Source organism: Chiloscyllium plagiosum, chromosome 36 (genome assembly GCF_004010195.1).
Source record: "Chiloscyllium plagiosum isolate BGI_BamShark_2017 chromosome 36, ASM401019v2, whole genome shotgun sequence".
In the NCBI taxonomy this organism is placed as follows: Eukaryota; Metazoa; Chordata; class Chondrichthyes; order Orectolobiformes; family Hemiscylliidae; genus Chiloscyllium; species Chiloscyllium plagiosum.
The window spans coordinates 27,059,404-27,066,756 of record NC_057745.1 but is presented as its reverse complement, the minus strand read 5'-3'; the positions used below and the strand labels follow the sequence as shown (position 1 = coordinate 27,066,756).

The 7,353-nt window shown below is 44.0% G+C and overlaps 1 long non-coding RNA gene across 1 annotated transcript in view; it reads right to left on the bottom strand.

The window, feature by feature from the left end:
• Positions 1-307: 307 nt before the first annotated feature.
• Positions 308-7,353, bottom strand: part of LOC122540847 — a 17,578-nt gene continuing 10,532 nt past the window's right edge. Inside the window, exons 2-3 of the long non-coding RNA XR_006309432.1 lie at positions 3,757-3,998; positions 308-715 (exon numbers count right to left, since the gene is read on the bottom strand). This is a non-coding gene — a long non-coding RNA (uncharacterized LOC122540847). The remainder of the gene's footprint in view (positions 716-3,756; positions 3,999-7,353) is intronic.

Here is a 7,353-nt window from a genome sequence, read left to right as displayed (position 1 = left end):
ACGTCATTTCTTTGGGTGCAGAATAACCTTTACATAACCTGATAATAACATCATATCCATTGAGATCGACAACACAAGTACAACTTTTAAGTTGAAAAGTGTGGTTCTGGGAAAAGCATAGCAGGCCAGGCAGCATTGTATAAACAGAAGAGTTAGACTTGACTCCCCTGCTCCTCGGGTGCTGCCTGACCTGCTGTGCTTTCCCCAGCACCACACTTTTCGACTCAAATCTCCAGCATCTGTAGTACTCACTTTCTAGGCAAAAGTGAGGACAGCAGGTGCTGGAAACCAGAGCTTTTCTAGCACCACTCTAATCTAGTCCTCACTTTCTCCAAAACTTCTAAGTAGCAAATCTATCTAACACACTCTCAAATGTGAGGGCTTTTACCTTGTGAATTAACCTGTAAATGCGATGTTAGCACACTTATAACTGTATCAGTGATTTGATAATGGAACATCACTCAATACAGGAAGATCCTGTTCACCAAGATTCCAGTTAGGGTGCTGCAAAAACACGGATTGTGAACATTTTCCAAAACAAGGCTGAATATCTCGGGAAAGGTCAGCTTCTTATTCCCTCAACACACTTCAGGTGGAATTTTATTTCTGAATGATGTGGGCTTTAGAGAGAAATCTAGGAGAACCGCATGACAAAGAGGTCCAATGAGGTGTTTCTTGATGTCAGAAGGGAAAAGTCATATTTTCCAACAGAAATCTGGATGACGAAATGAGATTCCAGTTAGAAAGCAGCGGCAAGATTACTAACAGGAATATATTACCTGTTATCACCCTAATTAACTACAAATCTCAGCTCATTGATATGCAGCATCATATTGCACCACAGGATGGACAGGGACTAGACATGGAGAATTCCCAATGTGAAAGTCTGAGCAGCTCCTGGGGACTGCAGCTCACTGCTTGCTCCTGCAGAGTGTCATCTTGGACACTCAGCTCCAACATCTCAAGGCAATCCAATCCACCAGCTGCAAGTAGTTCATGTCTGTTGATGATGGCAGCCTCACCACGCCATCATGACACATCTCCAATAAACTTGCACACCGTTGCTGCATGTCAGTGCTGCACTTTATATGGGCAGCTATCAATGCAACGCTTGCTGCACAGACACTTTGTGAGCAGGGAGAGGTGGACCAGGCTGCAGCTCAGGGCAGCTCATTTGCTTTCTTAGCACCTATCCAGAGCATCTCCTACATTGCTTAGCCTGTTGGCACTTTTCCCCCTCAACCAGAGCTTAAAGGTTCATTGTTATGGTGTTGCCTTGCAGTTTAGTGCTGATATGAAGCCAGACAGCTTGTCCTGGTTTTTGCTGTCAGTTGTGAAGGAGGTAGATGTGTTTCTGACTGACACCTTGCAATGTCAATCTCACACTCGCACCATGTGCCGACTGTGTTAGCCACAACCACGCTGCAAATGGCCGTGTCTCAAAGTCTTAAGGCAATAGTTCTCATCAATGCCCAGCAAGGCACCTGTCAGTCAAGGGATCCTGGCATAGTAAGTCAAGGCATCCTCAGATATCAAGCCAGAGGCTTGGTATGGTCAGGCGTGCTCACAGTAAGTGGTACATACCTCCTGAGTCACAGTGGGGTGTGGATTACAGTCAGCCGTGTGCTCTGGCGCAGTAGAATGTGGAGTCGCAGGAAAGCAGTTGAGGTAAGGTTCAGATATCAGTCACTCGTCAGTTGGGCCTATCTGGCCAAGGAGCTCAAAGAGGGATGCTCCACGGCCAGTCTGGGGTCCTCACTACAGAAGGGGAAGGGGGATGGGTTTTACTGACTGGGCGAGTGGAGCTGGCGAAATGAATGGTGAGAAATACAAGCAGAAAGCTAGAGTGCAGACGGGATTGCAAAGGTAGAGGGGGAGGTAATCAGGCTGAGGTTAGGGCTTTTTCATGATCACCCCGCTGACGGATCACCCCAGGTCTCTCTCATGTGATCACTCTTCCAAACCTTCAAATTCACATTGCATCCACACAGCCCGTCCCTACAATCGCTACCCCAGCAGCAAGAAACCCAATCACTGCTAGGCCGCAGCCTCTGCTGTCCCAGCCTGATGGGGAAACAAGTTGACCGGGGCCTTCTGAGTGGGGCTCTTTTGGAAAATGAACCACACATGTGCCATGGATTTAAACTTCCACGGCAACCAAAAAAACCTGGGAATCATCCTAAATGGAATGTTACCCCCTATCTCCACCCATCGGAAATGTATCCCAATAAGGATTAGGGTGAATATCCTTTTTATGTGGCTCATTTTCAGATTCTGTCAGCTAAGTAACTTACTGCAAACTACCTTAAGACGTTTGACTATGTTTAAAGGCATTGTATCAATGAAAATGTTTTATTGCCTTCCTATATTGTTTTTGTGTTAAAGTGTGACCGGATATGAGTTTGAGTGGTACCAAATCTCTCAGGTCCCATGTTTTTATTTAAAGATGCCCGGAATTTCTCCCCATCCTAGACACTATTTATTTCCCAATCAAAACCTAGTGAGGTTCTTTATTCCATTGTGTATGGAGCTTGCTGTGTCCAAATTAGCTGCCGCATAGCGTTCATTACAACGGTGACTATCGTTGGTTTTTAACACGTGTTGGGACATCAGAAGTTGTGAAGGGCACTAAATAAACAGATTTCTTACCTTTTTTTAAGGACCTGTGCATTATGTCCCACTGCACCTTGGCTAATGTTGTAGAACAGAGGGGCCTAAGGGTTCAGGTGCACAATTCTTTGAAGTTTGCATCGCATATGGACAGGGTGGTTAAAAAGGCATTTGGCATGCTTGCCTTCATTCTCAGTCCCTTGAGTTTAAGAGTTTGGAAGTCATGTTGAGGTTGTACAGGACATTGATGAGGCCTCTTCTGGAATACTCTGTGCAGTTCCCCTCACTCTGTTATATGAAGGATATTATTAAACTGGAGCGGGTTGTGAAGAGATTTACCAGGATGTAGCCAGGTATGGAAGGTTTGAGTTATAAAGGATGGTGGATAGGCTGGGAGTTTTTTCACTGGAGTATAGAAGGTGACCTCATAGAGATTTATAACATCATGAGGGACATAGATAGAGTTAATGGTAGGTGTCCTTTCCCTGGGATGGGGGGTTTCAAGACTAGGGGGCATACTTCTGCGTGAGAGGGGAGGGATTTAAAAAGGACATGAAGTGCAAATGTTTTTACACAGACAGTGGCTCACGTGTGGAATGAACTTCCTGAGGAAGTGGTGGACGTGGGTACAATTTGTGGGCGGCACGGTGGCACAGTGGTTAGCACTGCTGCCTCACAGCGCCAAGAGACCCGGGTTCAATTCCCGCCTCAGGTGACTCTGTGTGGAGTTTGCACATTCTCCCCGTGTCTGTGTGGGTTTCCTCCGGGTGCTCCGGTTTCCTCCCACAGTCCAAACATGTGCAGGTTAGGTTATTTGGCCGTGCTAAATTGCCTGTAGTGTTAGGTGCAGGGCTAAATGTAAGGGAATGGGTCTGGGTGGGTGTGCTTCGGCGGGTGGGTGTGGACTTGTTGGGCCAAGGGCCTGTTTCCACACTGTAAGTAATCTAATCTAATTACTATGTTTAAAAGACATTTGGATAATTTCATGAATAGGAAAGGTTTGGAGGGAGATGGGCCAAGTGCAGGCAGGTGAACTAATTTAGTTTGGGAACACGGTCAACATGGACTGGTTGGACCAAAGGGTCTATTTCTATGCTCTATGACTATGAAAAATTTGATGTTAAACTGTGCAACTTGTGTAGCTACCAGTAGAGGTCGCTCTTCTCATGGATGTGCCATCCCAGGAGTGCGAGCTCCAGGCTTTCTCTCTGTGTGGATGTCGCACAGACTCTTTCATAGGGGTTTGTGCCAGTCAGATGGACTCCTCCTACCATTGCTGTATATATCTGTGCACATTTTTCTACATCGAATATTTATCTTTCGAAAGTTATGAATGAATCTGCTTCCACCGTCTTCTCAGGCAGCGCATTCCAGGTCATAACCACAGGCTGCAATAAAAACAAACAACCTTTTGAGTGAGGTTTTGGGGTAGATTTTCCCACTTAGAGAGATTAGATGCAAATAAACTGTTTCGGCAAGGAACGGTTCTTAAAGAGTGAATGTTGAAGTTGCACTAAGCACCACCCAACCTGATGGTGTCTTGCAGTCTTTTTGTGGATTTGAAGCAATGGAGCACAAGGTCCCAATGGAGACAGATGTGTTCTCTTTGGCTTCTGATATTCTTCTTAATTATGCCTAACTAGTCAATGTAACTTATTACTATCAGGTAACTTATTACTATCATGCAACAACTATGTCCTGGTAGGTGCCTCTGCCTATACAGACTTGTTCACTAAGAAAAGTGCCTTTTCTTGTTAAGACTCACAGTGGTTTGTCCTCTATTACTGCTAATTACGTCCTTTGACTCAGCATATAAAGGAAGGTATGTAAGGTTCTTGGGATACATTATTTTCAGCAACAGGTTTCACTGCAGGCAAAGATTATAATCTCACATTGAACGACAAGACCTTTATAAATACGGTGAAAGGATCCTAATCCATTCACTCTCTCGGGCAGGAGTAGTGTATGAACAATCTGAAGCTCCGCTGAGTTTAGGAGCAACTTTCAGTATCTGAGTACTTGAAATGGAAAAGCATCAATATCGAAGGAGAATTGGACAAATGCTGCAATGACAATGTTGGCAATGCTGAAACAGATAGTGAACCTTACAATCTCCCTTTGACATTCAATAACATTATCATCACTGAATCAATCCTTCACCATCAACAACCTGTGGGTTACTATTGACCAGAAACTGAAGTAAACCAACTACAGAAACACCACAAGAGCAGGTCAGATGCCAGGAATTCTGTAGCAAATAACTCGACCCCCCAAAGCCTGTTCATTTTAAAGTCAGGATTGTGACAGAATACTCCCCACTTGCCTGGATTAGTATAGATTGAACTACACTCAAGAAACCTGACACCCCATCCAGGACAAAGCAGCTTACTTGGCCAACAGTTGAACCTTCAACGTTCACTCCATCCAGCGTCTGAGCACAGCAGCTGCAGTGTGAATGATCTACAAGATGTACTGCAGGAACTTTCTGAGGATCCCTCACCAGGACCTTTCAGATGCACAAGGACAAGGGCAGCAGACGTGTGGGAACACTGCAGGTTCCCCGCCAAACCATACACTACCAGGACATGGGACTACATCAAGAAGTGCCTTGGGTTTGTTTGCTAGATAGTAAAACTCTAACATTTTATTGTTTCTTCATATGCTACTGTACAGAACCGAACTGCTTTAGTGACTATGTACGCATATAAAAATATTTTTATGAATAAAGTATATGTTTTGAAATTAAAAAGAACTAACGTAATGTCACTGGGTCAAAATCTTGGATCGCCCTCCGTTAACAGCATTACGGATGTACCTACTCAGCACAGATTTCAGTTCACTGCCACTTTCTCAAAGGCAGGGATAGGCAGAAATACAGCCAGTGATAATCACAATTCCAGAATAAATAAAAGGCAGGAGAGTTAGTCTGATACATGGAAAAAACAGATCATTCTCTTTTTTTTAACCAGGTAAATGCTCCTTGTACATTCTCAGGCCTTGTCAGGTTCCTTGCAATCCTTTTCTGAGTCTCACAGTAAAACACTGACATTGAAAGAACATGTTAAGCTATTCGCTGTTCATTGTTGCTACAGCAATCTGATTTGTAACCATTAAAACAACCGACAACCACAATAATACTCAGGGTTCTAAATTACATACATTAGTGGTAACCTTACCCAAAGAGTGGATTAGAATGTCTTACCTGCTACCACATGGAGTTGTTGAAGTGAATAGCATTGATGCCTTCAGGGTAACCAGGTAAGGGATATAGAAGAAGGGAATAGATAGATATGGCTGAGATAGATTCATAGAGATGTACAGCACAGAAACAGACCCCTTCGGTCCAACTCGTCTAGATATCCCACCCTAATCTAGTCCCATCTGCCAGCACCCGGCCCATATCCCTCCAAACCCTTCCTATTCATATACCTATCCAGATGTCTTTTAAATGCTGCAATTGTACCAGCCTCCACCACTTCCTCTCACAGCTCAGAGATAAAGGATTCAGATCAATCACCTATTAGACATCAGTTCTCATTTTCCAAATAAAAACGTCAGTTACGGAAAGACATCACAGACATTTAAATCCCACACATTCTCTGAAAAAGGTCCTGGGAAAATTATTATGAACAAGATGAAAGGCTGTTGCAGCAGTTGGAAATGCAGTGGCTGCCTTCTGATCTCGAGACTACCCTCCATGACAAGTTCCTTTCAACAGGTGTCTGGAGCAGATATATTCAAAAAGATCCACTTCCTGATTTTCCATCCATTAAAATGCATGAAAAATTTGATCATGAAAGAGGGCATATTAGAAGGACAATCTCAGAAATTCAGCATAATTGAACTTCAACTTAGCATCTTCAGGACAAGCATAGCCAAACCTACAATACTGCCATGAAATAGTGCACATTACTGATTGAAATATCAACATTAAGTACATTTTCATTCATTCATGTGATGGGGGAATTGATAGCAAGGTCAGCATTTATTGTCCATCCTTAATTGCCATAGAAACCATGAATGTGATACAGCACAGAAGGAGACCATTCAGCCCACATTGTCCATGCCGACCCAAAGACACCCTTTCTAATCCCATCCTCCTGCATATAGCCCATAACCCTGAAGCTTACAACACTTAAGGTGCAGATCCAGGCACCTTTTCAAAGACAAAATCAGATTAATGCTTCAGGTCCACTTCTTTAAGAATGGTTTCTGTTGTCTCTCCACAGGTGCTGCCTGACCTGTTGAGTTTTTCCAGCAAGATCTGATTTTGTTTCTGATTTCCAGCATCCGCTTAGTTTTTTGACTTTTTCAAAGGGTTTACGGTCTCTGCGCCTACCACCAACTCAAGCATTGAATTCCAGATACCCACCATCCTCTGTGTAAAAACCTTTTTCTTCATGCCCCCTTTAATCCTTCTGCCACTGAGCTTGAATCTATGACCCCTGGCTTTTGAACTCTCTGCCAAGGGAAACAGTTCCCCCTGTCTACTCTATCTCTCATAGAACATAGAACATAGAAAAATACAGTGCAGTACAGGCCCTTTGGCCCTCGATGTTGCGCCGATCCAAGCCCACCTAACCTACACTAGCCCACTATCCTCCATATGCCTATCCAATGCCCGTTTAAATGCCCATAAAGAGGGAGAGTCTACCACTGCTACTGGCAGGGCATTCCATGAACTCACTACTCTCCGAGTAAAGAAACTACCTTTGACATCTGTCTTATACCTATCTCCCCTCA